We start from the raw sequence: 23,933 nt of genomic DNA, 5'->3' as shown, positions 1-23,933 counted from the left end.
AAATATTGCAAACATCTACACAAAAAGAAAAAGAAAAATTTGAATAGAGAGAGAGAGAGGGAAAAGGAAAACTTACAGAAAAACACAACTGAACAATTATTATAGATATAGTTCCCAGCGCAGAAAACTGTAATAAAAACCAAACAGGATGCCTCATCTACAAATCACTAATACTATGATAATGTACATTAATGAAAATCCTGGAAGAACTTCCAGACAAAAGAATTCAGAAACATAAATATAACTATCTTCAGACAACTCAAAGATGGCCTGTTTATACTTCAAAGGAATTAAAAAATGCTTGAATAAAATATATAAGGCAATGCAAGATAGAAAAATTAAATTATATAAATTTAATAATATATTGATTAAGTTAAATAAATTTAATTTATATCAAATAAGTTAAATTAATGATTAAAAATTACATGTATTATATAATAGTAATAAATAATTAAATTAATTAAATAAAAAGAATAAGCAAAGAAAGGTCAAACTGAGAGGAAGTGAGAAATTAAAAACTCAATTAAACAAATAAAAATCATAGTGGGAAGCCTCTCCAATAGAACAAATCATATAGAAAACAGACAACCGAGCTGGAAGAGCAGGAAGAGGGTTGGGATCACTTAGTAAAGGTCAATGATATACTGCTAAATTATGTACAAATAGAAGAGAAGAGATCGCTGTGATAACATGAAAAGCCCTGAGTTTTGGATTATAAGCCTAAGAAAATGAAACCATTGTCATACCAAAAGTAGGAAACATACTTTCAACAAAATCAGAGAAGGAAAATATCTAAACCTAGAGAAATAGATGATCTCCCTCAGAGCTGAGTTCAACAGAACACCAAGTAAACAGGACTGCCACTAAGTAAGCTACCTAAGACATGCTGTAGTTGACGCATTAAAGATACAGAATAAAGGGGTTTAAAGGCAAAAACAAACCAAAACAAACCAAAACAAAAACAAAAACCAGAAGACTAAAACACTTATAAAGGTAGGTCAAAATAACAGAAGTTTTTAAAGCCAGAACAACTTGGAAATATATTGTATTCCTTTTAATTTTTTTTTGACCAAAATATCATTCACGGATATGCTGTCTAGTCTCCATGAGTTTGTGTACATTCTATAGTATCTATTGTTGATATACAGCTTTATTCTATTGTGGTCAGATAGAACACAAGATGCTATTTCAATCTTCTTATATTATTGTTTTTCTAAGATATAATTAATTTTGGAGAAATTTTCATGGGATGCTGATAAGAAAGCATTCTTTAGTGTTTGGGTAGAATGTCCTATAGACATCTGTTTGGTCAGTTTGGTTTATGATTGTTATTTAACTCTACTGATTCTCTAGTTTTTGTTCAGGTAACCTGTATATTGGTGAGATTACAAATCTAGGAAAATTGAATTAACAATCTGTGTTCACTCTGGGCACAATGGAATAAAGCTATACATCAGTAATAGAAACTACAGAATGTATACAATCTCATAGAGACTAAACAGTGAATGATATTTGGGTCAAAAAAGGAATCAATAATGAAATTTTAAAACTCCCAAATTGAATGAAAGCACAACATGCCAATATCTGTAGAATATATCAAGGTATTCCAAAGAAAAATGAATGTAGTATTAAGTGCCAAAATAAAAAAGTGAGAAGGTAAATTAATAAATTAACTATATACATTAAGAACTTGGTAAACCAAAAACAATCATACCCCAAAACAGCAAATGAAAGCGATAATCAAAATCAAACCTGAAATTAATAAAATAGAGATTCACAACCAGACATTATGAAAAAAGAGATACCTTGGCACACACAGGTCAAAATGGGGTGTCACCAGCAGACCCTTGCCAGTCAGAGCTCAGAGAACCCTTCAGAAAAGGAGGAAGCAAAACTGTGAGAGCCAGAAGGGATAGAAGACACAAGGAAAACAAGGCCTTCAAAATTAACAGGACAAATCTTATATGAACTCACAGAGACTGAAGCAGCAACAAGGAATTACATGGGTCTACACCAGATCCTCTGCACAAGAATTATAAATCACAATTTAATTTATGTTCATGGAATTCCTGAGTGTGAACAAGACAGTCTCTCATTCTTATTTCATCTTTCAGGCTCCTTTCCTTGTGTTGTTTTACCTTGTCCAAATTTGATGTGATGCTTTTTTTTTTAAATTTTATTTAATTTTTTGTTGTGCTTTGTTGCCATCTAATAGAAGCTTATTATTTTCTAATGAGAGACAGGGAGTGGATTTGGATGGGAGGGGAGGTAGGGATGAACTGGAAGGAGTAGAGGGAGAGAAAACAGTAATAATGAGAGAGAAAATAATCTATTTTCAATAAAAAGGAAAATAATAAAAAGAAAAAAGGGATAATAGAGGGAATAATTTAAATGATGACCTGGTTCTTTGAAAAACTAAGTAAATTGACAAACCATTATTTACATTACTGAGAAGAAATTCAGAGAATAACTAAGTCAATAAAACTAGAAATGTGAAAGGGACATTAGAACAAATAATAATAAAGTTCAGAAAAATAATATCATATTTTAAAAGTCCTGTTCCAATAATTTTGAAAGTCTTAAAAATTGTCAATTTTCTAGATGCTTAAACATTCCAAAATTAAAACAATAAGAAATGGATACTTTAAACAGATACATCAACAGAAATGAGGCTGAAGCTATTAAAAAACAAAAACAAACAAATAAAAAACCAACATAACAACAACAAACCAAGAAAAATTCTTTGCAGAATTCCACTAGAACACTAGAAAGAAAACATAAATGCTGCTTAAAATAAATCTTAAAATAGGAAAGAAAGAAATGATTCTAAGTGTTTATAATCAGCTTTATAGTGATATCAAAACAGATGAGGATAAATCTTTATGAAAAAAATTATAGTCCAATATCATTGATAAATATAGGTGTAAAATTTTTTTTGAAAAAGTACTGACAAATGGATTTCATGATCAAATATATATATATATATATATATATATATATATATATATACAAGTTGTCTTAATTCTAGAGATGCTGGGATGGTACAATGTACATCACTGTTGTTTATCATATAAATGAACTCTAAAAAGAAATAACAAGATAATTTCATACAATGTAAAAAAGTCCTATAACAAAATACAACACAAATTCATGATTAATGAAATTATAGCCATCACCATGCTGAATGTAGAAAAACTCATAAGAATCCCGGTAAGATCAAGGACAAGATAAGGAGGCTCATTCATTTCACTAAATAATTAAGTATAATATTTGAAGATTTAGCTAGGACACTAATCAAAGCAAAAGAACTTACAAGAATACAAACGGAGAGATAAGTAGTCAATACCTCTTTGTGGATGATATGATTTTATACATGAGAAATGCTATAGACAACCACACTAAAATTCTTAGAAATGATAAATACTTGAGAATTATGGCAAATTAGAAAAATTAACACATTGAAATAAGTAGCCTTCTTAAATACCTAGACAAACAACCACAAAATGATCTGAACATAAAGCTACCTAATGAAAGGCCTGTCAATGAAAATTTAAAGCACTATGGTGGTTTTAATGAGAAAGACTGCCAAAGACTCATATGTTTGAATGCTTAGTCACCAGCGAGTGACAGTATTGAATGGGTTAAAAGAATTAGGTGTGTGACCTTCTTAGAGGAGTGTGTCACTGAGTGTGGGTTTGAGGTGTGAAAAGTCCAGGCCAAGCCTGTACTCCCTCTCTTCGCCTGTGGATCAGTTACTGTTACTAGTGACTGTCTGCCTGGTGCCATAATTCCTGCCATGGTGATAGTGGATTAAACCTCTGAAATTGCAAGCAAGCTTCCAGTTAAATGCCTGTTTTTTTTGTTTTTTTTAATGAGAGTTGCCTTTGTCATGGTAACTCTTCAGAGCAACAGAACAGTGATTAGGATTAGGATAGGCACTATAGAAGGAGGTTTGTGAAGATACTACAAGATAGAAAGACCTCTCGTATTCAGGAATTATCAAGATCAATTTGTGAAAATGCTCATTATGTCACATGCAATTTACAAAATCAACTACATGCAAAAAAAAACAACAAGAAATGAAAATAAACAAACAAATAAACAAAAATAAAACAACAAACCAAACAAAAAATAAAACCTTTCTTCACAACATAAAAAAAAGTTACAAAATTTATATTCAGGCATATGAGCAAAGGTAGATAAAACAAAGAATGCTGTAGGAGGCATCACCACATGTGACCTCTAGTTATACTACAGAGCATTGTAATAAAAACAACATGGTACTGGTATAAAGGCAGACATAAAATTAAGTAGAATAGAATAAAGGCCTTAGATGTTACACTATATACATTGTCACCTGATCTTTGACAAAGACACTTGAAATATATATTTGAGGAAAGACATCATGTTCAACAATTGATGCTATGAAATCTGGATTTTAACATGCAGAAAATGAAACTTTGCAAAAACTCAATGTAAAGGGATAAAGGACCTCATTTAAGACCTGAAACCATGAAACTGCTGGTGGAAAAGTTCAGGAGTGTATATTAACCTAAAAGCACATGTAAAGGCTTTTGGAATAGGAACCCAGTAGCTCTTGGAGTAAGAACAACCATTGACAAAAGGGATACCATGAAATTAAAACATTTCTATATGGCAAAGGAAATTGATAATCAAGTGAAGAGACAGAGCACAGAATGGCAGTAAATCTTTGCTATTTATGCATCAGACAGAAGAGTATTGTCTAGGACGTAAAATATATTTTAAAAATTATGAGGAATATGAACTCTAACAACCAGATTAAAATGAACTATGGGAGAGCAACAGGTAGGCTAACTGCAGATCATCCAGTCCCCCAAACCCAATTCCCTGTCTTATCTCATCTCCAGATCTGTACAATACAGACTGCTATAGCCCTTCCCCCATCTCCATGGATCACACAGATCTCTCTCTCCTAACTTCCTTCCTTTATTCTAGCTTTATTCTAGCTCCCACTTTCAGCACAGACTCCCTGAAATCCTACAAGCCAGTCCAGACTTCAAAAGATAAGCACCTCATATTCCTTGTTATATGGTGGTCCTAGCTTCAAATGTTTTGTTCTGTTCATTTAATGTGGAGCACATATGAAGTCTTGGAAACTAGAAATGGCCCACCAGCAGGGATTGATCATTTAAAGGTACCGGTAGAGTGTAAGAGATAGGAAAATAGAAAGTGAGGGCATTGGGATTAAGAGATATTCAACCAGGTATTAGAATGACTGTGATGTGGAAAACCTATAGGGGAAGGGAGAGTAGATATGAAAAAGCATCCTGGGAAGCTAACATCTTAAAATCCAAGTAACAACAATATAATACGAAAGGCTAGAAGAACAATTAGAATATGAAAACGGGGCAGGGGGGAATACTGGGAGCTAACGATTTAAGCCAACATGAGAACATGAAAGGGTGGGGAGAGAGAAGGCGTGGGTTAAACAAACTGAAACAGAGAAAGCACATGAGGCTGAGGTTGGACGGGAGTGCTGTGAAATGCTGTACAATGACTATGACATGGCTATTGCACACATAGAATAAGAAAGCAGCTTGTCAAACTAGATTTAAAAATTAATAACATCCAACTAAAATCAGTCTGTGTGAAGCATTTTGTATATGAAGGCATAGGTTGATTAAAATGAAAGGAATATAAGAAGATCTACCGTCCTAGCGATCTATTGAAAGTGGAAGGGGCCATGTTAGTATTTTAAAAAGCAATCTTGAGAACAAAGAAAATATCAGGAATAAAGAGAGTCAGTAAGTAATATCAAAGGAGTCGTTTTTCTCAGAATAAGTGGCAGTAATTGATATGTGTGCACTTATAAACAAACCATCAAAGCACAGAAGACAAAAGGTGAAAATAAAGCACTGAGCAACAGTTTAATCTTCTGTTCCAGGTATACATTTCAATACTGTAGTTCTGTGTAAAAATATGGCCAGTAAATATTGATAAAAATTTAGTAGTAAAGAACAGAAACATTAGCCAGCACGACATAATTGACACATAGCCTGTTGTGAAATCAACAGCAGAAAAAGGTACCTCCTGCCCAAGTTCTAGTAGAACACTCAGCCACATTCTTGGGCATTAAAGTGCTTTACCAAGTTTTGAAGAATGGACCAGTTACTAGAGAGCATGTCTTCTGGCCATGTAGGTATTAAACTAAGAACAGAAGACAGATATCATCAGCTACATGGAGATCTGAATTTACACTTCTAAATAAAACCTAGAAATTCAATACCACCACTGAGAACTCTCAGTAGAAATTGTAAAAAGTTCTGAACCACACTGAACAAAATCAACTTACTAAGAATCACAGGGTGCAATAAAAAGTTTTCCTCAAAGGGAAACTTATAGCAGTGACTATGTTAGAAAGGAAGAAATATTTAAAAATCAATAATGCAACATCATTCTTAATGCAAACAGGGGTAAATAAATAGGAAAATTAGAGTTGAAATCAATGAAATTAGGAGCATAAAATAATGAAGGCAGAAAAATCAAATCCTGTTGTTTCAAAGATCACTAAGATCGATAAACATCTTCATAAACTAAACAAGAATAAAAAGAATATTCAAAAGTTACTGATGTCATAAATGAAAGACAATAGACTCTTTCAATGCCAATCTGCTGGCCAGTTTTATGTCAACTTGGCACAAACTAGTCATGAGAGAGGAGGGGGCCTCAACTAAGAAAATGACTTCATAAGCGAGCTGTAGGCAAGCCTGTAGGGCATTTCCTTAATCAGTGATTGACGAGGGAGAGCATACTTCATCCCAGGACTGGGGGCTCTGGCTTCTAGAAGAAAGCAGGCTGAATAAGCTATGGAGAGAAAGCCAGGGAGCAGCACTAGTCCATGGCCACTGCATCAGCTTCTGCCTCTGGGTCCCTACCTTGTTTGAGTTCCTACCATGAATTTCTTCAATGACCAACAGTTATGCGGAAACATTACCCAAATAAGCTTTTCATGTCCAAGTTACCTTTGGTCATGCTGTTTCATCACAGCAATGATAACCATGACTAGTACAGTCACAAGTATACTGAAGGCAGGGCACGTGTATGTGACTGTTGTGACTGTGGTAACTAAGGTGAAATAACTTGGCTCTGTGAAAGACAGAAAATACCAAAACTCCTGAAGGGAAAATGGGTAATCTGAATAAGTATATAATTATTGAATTGAATAAATAATTACTTACTAAGGCAAACAATGCTGCACTGGTGAATCCTACCACATAATTAAGAAAGAAACCATACCAATTCATTGCAATCTCTATCAGGAAATTGAAATAGAAAGACATTTCCCAAATCCCTTTATGATGCCAGCTTTATACTAATATGAAAACCAGATAAAGACATTACAAAATAGAAAAAGTACATACCCTTATCTCTCATGAACACAGATAAAAAATCCTCATGAAAATATTAACAAATTGACTGCAACAATATAAGAGAAGAATTATACAAAACGACCAAGCTGGATTTAGGCCAGTTATGCAAAGCTACTTGCACATTTGAAAATCAATTTATGTAATCCACCATATCAACAGACTAAAGGACAAAACCATATAATCATATCAATCGATGCAGAAAATGCATTGGACAAAATCCATCACACATTCAGAACACTCTTAGAAAGCTAAAAATAAAGAAAGAGCCTCTCTTGGTAAAAGGCATTTACAAAAGGTCTATATGTAATGTTACACTTGATGGGGAGTTCCAGGATAATTTACTTCTATGTTTGTGGAAAGCATGTTGCCTCTCCCCCCCAAATGTATTCACTATGAGATGAGTAATCCAACAGTCCAAAAAGAGAAGGAGTGGTAATAAAGACTTGTGTCTGTTTTTACAGCTGACAAGAATGGAAACTGATAGTGTATAGACACCTAGAAATGGTTTTTAGTAAGGTCATTTTATAGAAGGAGTGCCAAAAACAAAAATGTCTTCTTCCTTAGAATCAATGAATGATTAAAATTTAAAATAACATAAAATATAATTTATTTTGACATTGAGCAGTGGAGTACCTAGGTGTGCATTATCAAATCACATACCGAATCCATACGTAAAAAAAAAAATGCCTCAAATTCTGATGAAAAAGAGTAATTCCATCTAAAGCAGTGGTTCTCAAGTAGTTCATGATCTGTGTGTTACAATCATTTTGGCGGTCACATATCAGATATCCTACATATCATATTTATATTACACGTCATAACAGTAGCAAAATTACAGTAAAAAAGAACTAACAAAAATAATTTTATGATGGGGATCACCACAACATGAAGAACTGCATTAGAAGGTCATTGCCTTTAGAAAAAAAATTCTTACTTAAGTTTCTTCACTGCACAGTGAGTAATACTGAGCAGTCTAAGAGCAAATCAATGTGTATAATGCTTGCATATTTAACCATTTAAGGCAAAATAAGTCAGAAAGCAGTAGGAAAATATAATAATGAAATAATGCAAATGTAATTATTATATTAAATATAAATCGTACAAACACTAAGTTAAATGTCATAGATTGGCAAATAATATAAACAAGGAATAAGTAGTATCTGGAATTGTTAAAGAGGCTAATGTCAAATACAAAGACATTTGCTAATCATAAAAGAATGGATAAATACGCCATAGAACCTAAACACAAAGACTGCTGGAATCCTAATATTAATATCAGATAAAGAACTTGAAGAGCAAGTTTTGAATAAGACACTGTGTGGATATATATATACATATATATATTCATCAGTTGTGGTGGTGCACACTGGTAGGATTTGCTGAAGGAGGCAGAGGCAGGAGGATCACGAGTTCGAGACCAGACTGTGCTACACATTTAAGCCGGGCAGTGGTGACGCATGCCTTTAGTCCCAGCACTTGGGAGGCAGAGGCAGGCAGATTTCTGAGTTCGAGGCCAGCCTGGTCTATAGAGTGAGTTCCAGGACAGCCAGGGTTACACAGAGAAACCCTGTCTTGAAAAACAAAAACAAAAACAAAATTACATTCGTTTATGGGCTGGAGAGATGGCTCAATGGTTAAGAGCATTGACTGCTCTTCCAGAGGTCCTGATTTCAATTCCCAGCAACCACGTGGTGGCTCACAATCATCTGTAATGGGGTCTGATGCCCTCTACTGGTGTGTTTGAAGAGAGCAATGGTGTACTCATACACATAAAATAAATAAATAAATCTTTAAAAAAAAAGAAAAAGAAAATATTCAAGTCCAGTATTAAGTTTGGAGAAATCAACACTGCAAAAGATGCCTCTGCTAAAATTCTTCAACTAACATAGTAATGAAGAAAGTTTTTTCTCACTAATCTCTGTAACATCAAAGGTCTCTCTTCCTTATATTTAACATTTCATTGCAGATTTTAAATAAAGACTATGAATCTAGAAAAATAAACAAAATATTAACATAAAGGTGATCTGTATCTATTCACAGCCTGCCTACAGAGTTAGACTTCAGAATATCATACAGAGACAGTAATGGGAAACAAGTGACTGACAGTTGACCCAGTTCAAAACAGGAACAGTCAACTAAACTTTTCTACACTATCAATGCACAGTTAAAAGTGAAAATAAAAACAACAGAAAATTAAGCTCTATAACTTTCTATCTTTAAACATTACTGAGAGTAATTAAAATAAAGAAAATAAGAAATATTATATTTGGAAGAGAGAAACAGAAATTAAGGTTCTTGACAAAGATGGAGCAAAGCAATTACAACTCAAATTTTATGATTTTATTTTGTCCTTTTAGTTTTAGAAATTGTGATGATTCTAGAATCTTGACAGAAATTAAGAGGAGAAAAGGTAATTCTAACTATCTGTTTACAAAATTTTAAGACAAACTTATAATAAGAAAATGTTATATTTATTCACAAACAATATAACTATCTATATGGAAAATCACAGAGGACAAGTATCTTTGAAAATAGGATTAGCCACTCTAGAAATACAAATTAAAAATATGTTAATATGCGACTCTCATGTAAAAATGATTAATGCTACTGGGACCAATGGATAAATTTTAAAAGCACCAGGCATCATGAAAGAATCAAAATCTGACATGGGATTCTGGAAAAGATGAACACAGGAGAGGCATTAGCTGGACTGTCACTATAACCTGGGATCCCAGGAACCACAGAACACCAGTAAGAAAGTATGATAATATTTATAACATTTTATTTTTATTTCGATGAGAAAGACATTTGTCTAATTATCAAACTGCATACTTGAAAGAATGAATCTCTCTGTTTACAAAGCATGCTTCAAACAAATCTAACATTTAAAATGAACTGACAAATAATACCAGTAATACTGTCTTCTCCCAGGCTTGTAGGAGAATATCCTAATGCTTTGTAGTCAGACATAGTATTGGCTGTCATTTTGAAACAAATAGTGTTGATCATTCCTAGGGATTTATTTTTGTCTCTTATCCCTAATTGATGAATTGTTTTATGAATGATTAATCCAGTCTGAAATTAATTTGGCAGGCTCTCTGGATAACATTTTTATTCTTTGTTCAATTGTTATAATTATTTATTCTTAATTTCCTAATATTGATTTTTTTGTGAATCAATGAATAAAAGTCCATTCAATCAGACTGTGTCATTATTTAGTAGACAACTGCATGTAATTAGCTATAACATACATATATGTAGTTCTAAGCATAATTAATTTGTTTTATTTTATGTAACAGGATTTTTATTTGGTATAGGATTTTGTTGAATCATAATTTAAGATTGAAATTTTCCCATCAGTTTAAACAATCTTAGGTAGTCAAACTTGAATCAAATTCAAAGACTTAATGGAAATTATTTGACCTTTTAGTATCATTGACATTTTTAATATTCATTTTATGAGATTTATTATAAGAATCATTATAAACATTAACTTTTACATTTTCCTGGATTACTACCAATTTCATTTATATTCTAAAATACAGAGAAATTAAGCTAAATTTTAGAAAAATTGTTCACCCTATTCGATAAAGCTACCAAATGCTCAAAGATTCTCTGTCTTACATTATCTTTAACATGCTTGAAAGAATATTCTCTACAATGCAAACTAGAACAGCAAGAAAATATTTGTTACCTTCTTAACATAAAGATACTTACCACATCTCAGAGTTAGCATTTCTGATATGAGAAAATAAAATAATTAATCTTTGGTTTTCTATTTTAACTTAACTTATTGAATGTTTTCTTTTTTCAAAATTTTTATGATTTTTTTAATTTTAACAATTTTAAAATTTAAATATTTTTTATCATATTCTACCTCTACACCTAGTCTTTCCATATCTTTGTCCTGCTCCTACCACCCTACCACTCAACTTTGTTTTTTCTAAAAAAAAAAAAAAGCGTAGAAAAATCAAAACAGGATTAGATTAATGACCCTCCAAACCAAGAACACAAAACAAAATATTATCTAGAAAGAAAAAACAAACAACAACAAAAAATACAAATCATAACAAAATAAAAGCACACAAAAGACTATGGAGTCCGTTATTATATGTTGGCCAAATACTCCTGAACATGAGACCTCCCCTGAAGTGGTTGATATTTCCAGTGTCACTCTGTTGGAGAAACTGATTTTTTTTCCTCTTTCAGCAAGTACAAGTGGCTACTTTAAGTCATTTTTATGTTGACTAGGGATTTGAAAATCCTTCTTTCATTGAATATTTGAAAAAAAAAAGATCTCGTCTTTTATCAAGTTATATATGATAAAATTATATAAATCGTATTTAATGCTCTTCAGTAAAGAACAGAACAAAACAAAAACAACATAACTCAAATCAAAGGCCAACCCAATTCCTTAACACTATTAATGATACTCTGTTATGCTTGCAGACTGAAGTCTAGCATGGCTGTCTTCTGAGAGGCTCCACCCACCAACTGACTCAGACAGATGCAGACATCCACAGCTAACAGTGGATGGAGCTTGGGGATACCTATGGAAGAATTGGAGGAAGGATTGCAGCCCCTATGGAGATAGGGACTCCACTGGAAGATCAACAGCATCAAATAACCTAGACCCTTGGAGCTCTTAGAGAGAACCATCAACCAAAGAACATACACGGGCTGAAGGTAGGACTCCTTGCTTATATGTAGCATATGTGCAGCTTGACCTTCATATGGGTCATGAACAAGTAGAGGAGGGACTACTCCAAAAGCTGTTGCCTATATCAGGCATGTGTTCTTCTAGCTGGCCTGTCTTGTCTGGCCTCAGTGGGAGAGGACACACCTAGGGTCTCAGAGACTTGAAGAGCCAGGATGGGTGAGCCCCACCTTCTCTGAGAAGAGGAGGGGAACAGGGTAAGGATTGTCGGTTGGGGCCGGGTCAGTGAGTGGGATGTAAGGTGAATAAGTAAAAATAATAAAAAAATTAAAATAAAAGAAAAATGAAAGTCCTCTTCATATTTTTCTAAGTTAATGAAATTTAAAGGATCAATCAATAAATAAATCAATAAACAAATAAATAAAAAAAACAAAACCCAACCCAAACAAACAAAATATATTTGTTTGCTATTTCTCCATATATCTACTTGATAATTTGTATCAAATTTATATCAATTTATATATGATATTTGATATTTGGGACAGGCTCTTTTGTAAGTCAACTTAAGCCCAAATGTAACTTTATCTATATATTATAACTCATGGTCCTCCTGCCTCTGCCTCCATTCCTGAACATTGTGTCACAGGGAAATGGTGCCATACCCAGCTGCATGTTTACTTTATTTTTCTGTCTGTCTGTCTGACTATCATCTGTCTGTCTATTTATTTTAAAACCGTCAGAATCATTTTTCTTTTTTTTTATTGGATGTTTTATTTACATTTCCTATGTTGTCCCCTTATCCCATCCCCCACCCACCCAGGAACCCCCAATCCACTCACCCCTCCTCCTTCTTCTCTGTGGATGTAACCTTTATCTACCCCCCCACTCCCACCTCCCCACTCTCAAAATTCCCACCCCCTGGGGCATCCAGCCTTCATGTGGTCAAGGTTCTCTTCTTCCACCTATGCCCAGCAGGGCCCTCCACTCTTACATATTCAACTGAAGCCCTGGATCCCTCCCTAAGTGCTCCCAGGCTGGTGATTTAGACCCTGGGAGCTGTGGTTGGTTGGTATTGTTGCTCTCCTCATGGTGCTGCAAATCCTTTCAGCTCTCCTTCAGTCTTCACTCTAACTCCTCTATTGAGAACCCCATGATCAGTTCAATGGCTAGTTGTGATCATCTGTCTCTGAGTATGTCAGACTCTTGAAGACCTCTGAGGAGATATCCATATCAGGCTCTTATCAGCATGCACTTCCTGACTTCCACATCAGCCTCTACCTTTGGTGATTGCACATGGGATAGATACTCAGGTGGAGTGGTCTTGAAACGGCCCCTCCTTCAGTTTCTGTCCCTCACTTTGTCTCCATATTTGCTCCCTTGAGTAATTTGTTGCTCCTTCTAAGAAGGACCGAAATCACCCCCACTTGGTCTTCCTTCTTTATGGGCTTCATGTGGCCTGTGAGTTGCATCTTGGGCATTTCAAGGTTCTGGGCTAATATCCAATAATCAGTAAGTGAATACCATGTGTGTTCTTTTGTGATTGGCTTACCTCACTCAGGATGATAATTTCTAGTTCCATCCATTTACCTAGGAACCTCTCGAATTCATTGTTTTTAATAGCTGAGTAATACTCCATTGTGTAAATATACCACATTTTTTGAATCCATTCCTCAGTTGAAGGACATCTGGGTTCTTTCCAGCTCCTGGCTATTATAAACAAGCCTGCTATGAACATAGTTGAGCATATGTCGTTGGTATATGTTCGAGCATCTTCTGGGTATATGTCTAGGAGTGGTATAGCTGGATCCTCAGGTAATGCTATGTCCAATTTTCTGAGGAACCACCAGACTGATTTCCAAAGTGGTTGCACCATCTTGCAGTCCCACCAACAATGGAGGAGTGTTCCTCTTTCTCCACACCCTCGCCAGCATCTACTATCACCTGAGTTTTTAATCTTAGCCATTCTGACTGGTGTGAGATGGAATCTCAGGGTTGTTTTGATTTGCATTCCCTGACGACTAAGGATGCTGAACATTTCTTTAGGTGTTTTTCTCGGCCATTCGAGTTTCTTCCGTTGAAAATTCTTTGTTAAGCTCTATACCCCATTTTTTAACAGGTTAATTTGGTTGTCTGGAGTCTAATTTCTTGAGTTCTTTGTATATATTGGGTATCAGCCCTCTATCAAGAAGTCAAAATATCACTATTTGCAGATGATATGATAGTATACTTAAGTGACCCCCAAACTTCCACCAGAGAACTCCTAAACCTGACAAACAACTTCAGCAAAGTGGCTGGTTATAAAATCAACTCAAACAAATCAGTAGCCTTCCTCTACATGAAAGATAAACAGACTGAAAAAGAAATTAGGGAAATGACACCTTTCACAATAGTTGCAAATAATATAAAATACCTTGGTGTGAATCTAACCAAGCAAGTGAAAGACCTGTATGACAAGAACTTCAAGTCTCTGAAGAAAGAAATTGAAGATCTCAGAAGATGGAAAGATCTCCCATGCTCATGGATTGGCAGGATTAATATAATAAAAATGGCCATCATGCCAAAAGCAATCTACAGATTCAATGCAATCCCCATTAAAATCCCAACTCAATTCTTCACAGAGTTAGAAAAGAATCATTTTTCATAATTAAAAAATCATTCATATTTCCTGTCTTTATTTTTCACTGAGACTTTCCCAGAGGACATAACTAGCGTTGTCACATGCCTCCCCTATCCAGAAAGATTTTGTTCACAAACTGCTATGAAACAGATCTGAAAAATTTCAAGGACTAGAACCAACTTTAAATGGAAAAAAACACTTTCTATCCGGATTATTATAAAAATATTTAAGAAAAAAGGAAGAAGGAGAGAGGGAGGAAGTGGAAGGAGGGAGAGAGAATAGATATGAGAACAGAAGAAAGAAAGGAATGGGAAGGAAAGGAAAGAGAGAGACAAAGAGAGAGAAAAGAGAGTGGGCAATGGTGGATTTATAATGGAAAGATCATTCATATTTCATGGCAGACATTTAATCTTGGCTTGAGAGTAACAAAATAGAAACAGGATTACTATCATACAACATGTTCACTTCAGCATGCTGCACACACCTGTTCTATACTTAGCCCTAACACCTAATGCTTCACAAGGGGCAGCAGATGCAACAAAGCATTTGGCACAATGTCTTACTTCATTTTGCAGGTATAGCCAAGAGACCAGAGGAAGGACTGATTGAGTGTGAATAAGTGCATGGAAGGTGTTTGTAAAATGGATGAAGTATAACTGAAGAGAATGGATCCCAACAGTTTCTCCATCATATTTGATAACAGTAAGTTGATTGATTTATAAACGATCTGGCGGATCTTGACTTTCTTGTCTACTCAGCTGTTACAGAGATGTACCATCCTTATAATGAATACTGGATCATGGAGAAGATCTATGTCCTCCCTAGCTGACAGAGCCAACTATCTGGAAAGTAATTGGATGTTTACTTTAATGTTCAGTATCCAGCCACTTCCAATGTGTCATAGACTCCAACATGCCCACATCACAATAAGATTAATGGTTTTGTTTGTTTTTTCCATAACATTTTCTTATGTTTGCAGTTGTAAAGTAGAGCCTAACCTAAGAAATAGGTGTGTGTGTATGTGTGTGTGTGTGTGTATTTATATTTATATATTGCACAAATACATATGCAAATACATATGTATATACATTCAAATTGGATACATCAATATGAATGATATCATTCATACTGACATTTCTGATTAGAATTCACTAAATACCAAGTACAAGTTATTATAGCTTTTCTTGTTTATTTGCAAGTTCTCACATCTTGTTTACAGTTATAGCAGTAGGAGAGATTTTACATAATAGACCCATGAGAAACTGTATTATCAATGAAGTTAGTATACTGACATGCATTTGTGCTTGCTGCTTTAGAAGCCCTACGTGTTCCTTTAATAACACTTAAACTTAGCGAGTGACATTCCAAGCATCCCTGATAGTGACGCTGTTTTCTGTATCTGTTGTTCAGTGTGGTTCCTTTTGTCATATTCTGCATCTCAGCCTGCATTTCCCTTCATAATTTTATTTGCAAAAAAAATCATGTCAATAGTTCTCATAGTATGGACCCATAATTTCCCAATATTGAATGTGAGCAATGTTCCTTCAAAAAGTATAGTCTTTTAGAAATGAGAAAAAAAATAAACTTTGCTATGGAGAAACTAGATACTCACTGTTTTGGCCAAGACACTCAGGTTAAGATTGTCAGAGTTCAGACTCCCTGAGAGCTGTTGCCTTGATATGCATTGGTAAAGACAAAAGTCTAACAGTTATGGTCTTCCTTGTTAAAAAATCAAATTCTAATCTAATTGCAGAAAAGACACCAGATACATCCTACTTGAAGGACATTCTCTGAAGTATATGATGAGTATCCTTTACGGTAATCAGAACCAAGGGAAATTATAAAAAGCATCACAGCCAAGAGCAAGCTAAGTATAGATGATGACTAAATATAAAATACTACCTCAGATGAGATCCAGGATCAACAAGCAAAGAGAAAAATCTGAAGAAATTTGAATAATATATGGACTTTAATGATAATGTATCTTTGGCTCATTAATTGTAACAAATGTACCATTAAATGTAATATATGTAAGCTTTAATAAAGCAAATTGTGTAGGTTATATAGAAACTGTCTTCACTGTCTTTATAATTCCTCTATCGTATAAAGATACAATTATTCTAAAAACATTTTATGTCTAATTACTATTCCTTGATAATTTAAACAAAAGTATGTTCTTATGTTTTCTTCTATTTTTGTCTTAAAATCTAATTAACATGTCTATTATTGCTTAGCATTTTAAAGTATAACAAATTGCATTTATAAAGGCTTATTCTCTTCAAATCTGTGATTTAAAAGTTCATATTAAAAGTGATATGAGTGTTTGTGTGTGTGTGTAGGTGTGTATATGTGTGTGTGTGTATGTGTGTGTGTGTGTGTGTCTGTATGGGCAGAAGACACAGGACAGATGTCATTTAACAATACCTGTCATCTTCATTTTAAAATTTTTTTTACATTTATGTATTTATTTTGTGGGTCTATGAATATGTATTGTATGAGCATATGTTCAGTCTTGCATGTGTAAGCGTCAGAGAATAACTTGTGAAAGTAGGCTCTCTCCTTCACTATCTGGGTTCCAACAATTAAACTTAAGTCCTGGGCCCTGAGTTCTTAGCACATTTACAAAGGAAGCCATCTCTGAGGCCTCCAACTGTTTTTGAGACAGGGTATGCCACTCTCCTCAGGCTCTCCAAATAGACTAGCCTGGCTCATTAGACATCCAGGTCTCTGTTACACAGCCCTGAGATTAGCAGTGTGTGTCATCATACTTAGCCACCTTAACTGAGCCCCTTTTCCAGACCCATAAGAGAATAAATGTTCATCATTACTTAGCAATCATATATTTTGAGGAAGTTGTCTAATTTTTAAAGAATGGATTATTTATCGTAAATATAATTGAAACAGAAAATTGACAATCAACCTTCTTAACATCTGTGCTGTTGAAGGTCCTAAAATGACTCTGTGTGTTAAATTAGGAATCTCTGAATCATGGCAGAAACATTAATGACATACTTAATCCTAAAACATAAATATTGTCATTTACTTAATAATATAGTAGAGAAGAAAATGAATATATTTTCATTGTGTAATTCAAAGAAATTTATTGCTGTCATCATAATATCAAAATTATCTCCCTGCATCTGAAAATGGTGTCATGTTTGCAATGAAGGACACAAGAAGGTCCCAACTTCGTGGGGTGACCTTTAATGTTAGGCACTTTCACCTTGAATTTTTTGTGAGATATTGATAGGTTTATATTAAAAAAAAATAAAATAACTAGATACACTAACTACCATTATGCACATTGATCAGGTTAAAGATTTAAAAAGAAAGGTTTTTTTTTTCAGAAAATGCTAATAAATGGTATGAAAGTAGAAATTTTCAGTTCAGAAGGAAAAAGACCTAATAGAAAAACTGACATATCTCAACATTAAGGATGAAGAAAAGACAAAGTAGGAATACTCAGCGCTCTCAGAAGAGACACAGGACCACTGTGACATGAGCTGTGGGAATGGGTTCAACATGACAGAAGGCTATGAGGAAGGATGCAGAAGAAGATGGTTGATGGCGACAGACAGTAAGAACTCCTTGGCCAGCTGCTGGAAGGTTCTTACAGAACGTCTAAATTATTTCTCCCAAAACTCTCCTTTTAAAAAATACTTTTGCCCTTCAACACAAGTTGAAAAAAAAACAACAACAAACAAACAAAAACCAGCTCAAAGAGACTAAGGAACTTGCCCGTAGTAACTGTCTCATTGGTTGTGTGTACTGTAATGTGTAAAGCTCATGAGACTATGAGAGGCTGGGTAATGTATTGAAGTTTATTTGACTGGCCATTGAACCTTAAAGTGCAAATGAAAAGAGAAAGGGGCAGCCACCATTTTTATAATTCTACTGTTCTTATAACAGAAATAAAATTCATCAGAGACTAACCTCATGACAAAGCAAGTCTTCATGATCTACTCAACTCTTTTTTTTTTATAAATAATTTATTTATTTTTGAACATGAAATGCTTTTTTATAGCATGTTTCACAAGGGGAGGGGGTAAGAGGGGCCAGATGGTGGAAAAGTACAAAATCTTCTTGGCCTGTGCCTTGAAACATGTCATGGTCTATACGGTACACTGCCTTGAATTATGATCTACCTGCTGTTCTTCAGAAGATATGGTACACTGCTTGAGTTATGGTCTCCCTGCTATTCTTAAGATGATATGGTACACTGCTTTGAGTCTATCTGCAGTTGCTAAGCAGGATCTTGCAGTTGCCACGCTTCAGAGGACATTGTGCAGGTGGGGAAAGGTAGGGGGTGAGGGTAAGGGCGAGGGTCCTGGCTTCTGGCATCTCCCCCTTCTCTGTTTAGTTAGAGAAGGCATCTTATGATCAATCCCAACTATGTGAATTTTGAATTTGGATGTCTAATTATGGGGGGTCTTAGACAAGTTCACAACCCCAAAACACTGATGTGAGACGAGTCACATCGATGGTTGAAGGTTTTAGGCTGTCGACGATGGACAACGTCAAGGGACTCCGATGTGGGTGAAAGGAGGGTGAGGGCCCTGTCTTAGGCCATGTAGGCTGCACCCACTCCCAGCACCACGCACTCCTTTTCGGCTGCATTGGGTGGGCCCCTGGGAAGTGGACCTACAATAATCCCGTCATTGGGCTAACTCACAGCCATCCTAGTCCCTTGTAAATGTTCAATTTACCAACCATTTGTCAGTTTGGGGTGTAATATTGTCATAAAGGAAGGCTCCCCAATGTTAGCGGCCATATCAAGGGCGGCCTTGGTTTAGGAAAAAGCCAATTTTTGTTGTGGTGATCAAGAGGCCAAGCTCTCTATCGAGAGAAACGGGGGCAAAGCCAGGCATACCAGGAACCCAAAAGCCCTTCCTCTCCAGACTGTCTACTCGAGAATTAAGTTTCAAATGCATAGATTTTAAAAGACCTTCAGGGGACATTAAAACCACAGACATTACAATGTTAAGAATCTATACAATTAGAATTGAGACCCTAGCGTGTAGATTAAAAATTCACACTTTCATCGCTTTTCTGTCCCTAATTAATGTCAAAGTAAGATATTGGCTAGAATCCAGACCTTCCCAAAAGAAAGATGGGTACTGGAATTAAGAACAGGGAGAATATGATACATGCTACTTTGATGGAAAAGAAGGCAATGGCAAATCCAAGACATGGCATGAAAGGAGGACGAAATTAAAAGTGAGAATCTTTGAACATTTTGAATGTCCTAGGAGAAAGAACTAATAGATAAGAAATAGAAAATCCTAAAGTGAATATACACATAAACTGTTGCTGAGACTGTAAGGTAGATGAGAGACTGGCAGGTTAAGTTGCTTTCCTACAGAGCTTTCGCTTAAATGGAGATGAGAACGCAGAAGGGATGAGCAGGCATATTTTTCTGTTTCGTAAGCAAAAGTTGGTAATCTGAACATTGGACAGTCCTCCTTGATGACCATTAGAACCATTTCTTCCTATGGCATAGGAAGTGAGTCATCTGGGTGATAGAAAACTGAGGAAGAAGAGAGAAATATTGTATGTGCTCATAAGATTAGGAAAAGAGCCAGCTGGTATAGTCTTGTTTATGTAGTTGAATGCCTGCTGGAAGTTGCTAAAGGTGAGCCCCTGCATGAAATAGATGAGGTACAGAAATGCAGGGAAGACTCAGGGGTTCTTTAGATAGGGAGGGGGTATTTAGTAAGTTAGTGAGTGCATGGTACAGGAACAAAACTCCAAGGAAAGAATATGTAGGACAAAGAAAATGAGTAGGTATAATACACTGCAGAGCATTGAACACTGGTAGCCCAGTTCCCAGACTAGTGTTCCACGAATCACAGGTTTTATTCATTTCTCATTTTGGTTTAAAAAAGAATTGGCGTGTGTGTGTGTGTGTGTGTGTGTGTGTGTGTGTGTGTGTTTATGGGTGCCTACAGATACCAGAAGAAGGTATCAGGTCTCCTGAAGCTGAAGATAAAGGTAATTATGAGCTTTTGGGAACTGAACTCAGCACCTCTGCAAGAGTAGTGAACACTCTTTAACTGCTGAGACATTTCTCCTGCTCTACTTATTTTTCTTAATTTCTCACAGGACTTTGGTTAAACCAGTTGCCAGATCTTGCTCATTTCTAGTAGATATTAAGGTACTACATTCTTTCAGTAAAGAAACATTTAAACTTTACTAACTCTCTTGTCCTAATGTTATCTGATCATGCCATTTTTATCTTCTCTATGTAGCTCCTGTTAAGATACTAAAATGCTAATGTTCCATGTAATAACATAATTTGGCAAGTGATGCTACAAAGAAAATAGAGAACAATTTTTAAAGTGTATATGAGAAGACAGGAGTCAAAGAGTTAGTATTTGAATTTAAATTTTAGAAATAGCCTAGATAGACTGAAAGTCACTTGATTTGAAAAGTTAGAGAAAATTCAGTAGATTATTAGGCAATTCACCCACATGGATACAATAGGAACCCCTAGTCAGGATAAGTCATTCTTTGGGAACAATTTTGAAGTAGGCAGAGGAGGATACTATAGAGGAGCTGAAGTGACACAGTTGATTGTTAGGACTTTAGAAGATGTAAAAATTAACAAAAACAACCATTTGGTAACTTCTTTGGTAGTAAGGAAATAAACCCTGTTGTCTTTGGAAACTGTACCCTGGGAGTTTCAGGTATGGGAATAATTTCTCTTTGGGTTGTCATTGAAAGTAGAGATAGAATTAGCAACATTGAATTTTTATTTAGTTGGTATTATTTCTTTAAAGAAAACCTTTAGGACTGAGTTGTGTTCCCCTTCAAGGTGACTCTTAAGGCTTTGCTCAGAGAACTTCAGAATATGATTGTATTTGGAGGTTGTGTTTCCACAAAAGTGACTGATGGAGAGTAAGATGGTCAGCATGGGCTCTGATCCAGTCGCTCTCCCATACTATCCATGTAAAAAGAAACATGGGTTAATAGGGAATTAGCTCACTTGTTAAAGGATCTGTCATGAAAACATGAGGACCTGAGTTTGGATCCCTGACACTCATGTAAAAAGCTGGGCCCTGAGTGTGGCCCTGTGGTCCCAGCACCTGAAGTAATAGAACTAGTAGGATCCCTGGAGCTTGTTGAGCAGAATTTGGATATGTATATACTATACATATTAGGGAGAACCCTAGAACAGATTCTTCCTGCACAGCCCTCAAAAAGAACTCTTGTCAAATCTTGATTTTGGACTTCTTGCTTCCAGACATGGAGTTTTGTCAACCTAGTCCCTGTCTGAGGGCTCTGTAATAGCAACCCTACCAAAGATGTCCTTGGGAATGACAAGGAGACTGCTTCTCACTTTAGCTGGGTTTGGGGGTATTTGTTTATTTGTCTGTTTATGGTTCTATCATGGAATAAGTTTTTCTTTGAGTTTAGAATTATGGTTTACAAGCCAAGAGACACCGAGATCTGGTTTTCTTTCCTCTGGAGGGCCAAAATTGTCTTGGAGAATCAAAGTGCTACATGTGTTAGTCACTGTAAACTCATTATTATTAAGAGAAATGAAGGGGTTTTATACTGTTCGCTCCTTTTAATCAGTGTGTTCTCAAATGTCACCTCAGCAGGGCCCAGGTGACCTAAATGCTCTCCACAGTTTGCAATCATATTTAATATGCTCTGATGAAAGCTGAGCTATGGTGAGTTTGCTGATAGTTTGCTTTCCAGAGGAAGGTTAAAGAGTGCCTGCCTTTCGTGGAAACCATTCCGTTCACATTCTTTGCTGAATTCACTTGCTTACTATCTAGGGCACTTAAATATAAAGATTCATGTTTGGTGGGAGTAAGTTTTTCATCACACACAACACTTTGAATGGTAAAACAGGAACCTATGATGCTCCAGTGATCACAGAACTAGAAATGTTAGTTAATCCCTCCACCGGGGCCCAGAATTTTCCTATATACTCTAAAATATTTCTGCCATTGGAAGACAGCAGGAGAAGGACTGCTATTTGAATCAGAGTCAGGTGTCATATGATTTTTTTAATATATATAAAAATGAATCCAGTGCAGACTGAGGTGGCTTCTTTTCCATCTGTCAGCACATTCTTTACAACCGTGCATAAACCTGATTATCACACTCAGTGTGTTACTGCAAAAATTATCCCTGCCCTCAGAACAGACTCTCTACAGCTTTGAGTAGAATTCAAATATCAGCGAAGTTAATCTAAAAAACAAGCAACCCAGGGGGGTGGGAGGACATTTTCCTTTTGCAGAAAGTTTGCCATAAGTCCTTTATTTTATCACATGCACAAGAGTAAATATTTTGCACTGAATAAAGTAGTTCCCAGTGACACACATTTGGCCTTGATAAAATTTTTCCATGGTATTCACATATATTAACCTTTGATGAAAAGACCACAGGAACAAAAGCCATGAGATGAATATGGCATAATTTCAGGGTTTTAATTTTTTTTTTACATTAACCTTTGAGTTCTAAACTGTTGTAGTGGTGTGTTTGGGGGTATATTTGGATAGAGACATTACTGTCATCCTGTTCATATTTATGGGCCTGACCTTTGTATTATAGCAGCCTGCTTTGAAGCTCAGTTATTTTTAATTGCTTTATGTGCCCATGGAGACTGTTCTATGCCTGTGTCAGTTATATACAGTAGCCTGGCACATATGTTTCTTCAATGAATCTTACAATGACTGTATATTTATATCCATATCTAAATACAAGAGGAGGAATTGTTGCATTTTTGGTGCCGTGTGTGTGTGTGTGTGTGTGTGTGTGTGTGTGTGTGTGTATCCGCACACATCATGTGCCTTGTGTGGAAATGTGTTTTATTGTCAACATTGCTATATCCTTAATGAGGTGACAGGAAGAATTAAAAGTGACAGATTGTTTTGGCTGCTCTGGGGCCATCTGAGATATAGTCTCCTATCATGTGGCTCAATAAACTCAGTCTCTGTGAAGCCCTAGGTGTGTGATTCATAGCTGTAGCAGGGCTACTCACAGGGATTTAATGAGAGAGATAGTCACAGGCTGGGTAGCAGGAGACTGAAGTGCTGTTAGTTGAAGACAATAAAATGTGTCTGTCTCAAAACAGCATCTGAAATTTGCAAGGATGCCTGCATCCCTGATATCACTCATAACATTATTCTTCCGTGTGTGATTGGGAGGTGGACAGAATGACTGCAGGAAATACTCATCTCAAGAAACAAAGGGCCCTTCCCACCCTTTCTGCCCACACCCCAAAAAAGCCTGT

The sequence above is a fragment of the Grammomys surdaster genome, unplaced genomic scaffold, assembly GCF_004785775.1.
Source record: "Grammomys surdaster isolate TR1022 unplaced genomic scaffold, NIH_TR_1.0 150, whole genome shotgun sequence".
In the NCBI taxonomy this organism is placed as follows: Eukaryota; Metazoa; Chordata; class Mammalia; order Rodentia; family Muridae; genus Grammomys; species Grammomys surdaster.
This window is presented reverse-complemented; position numbering follows the sequence as displayed.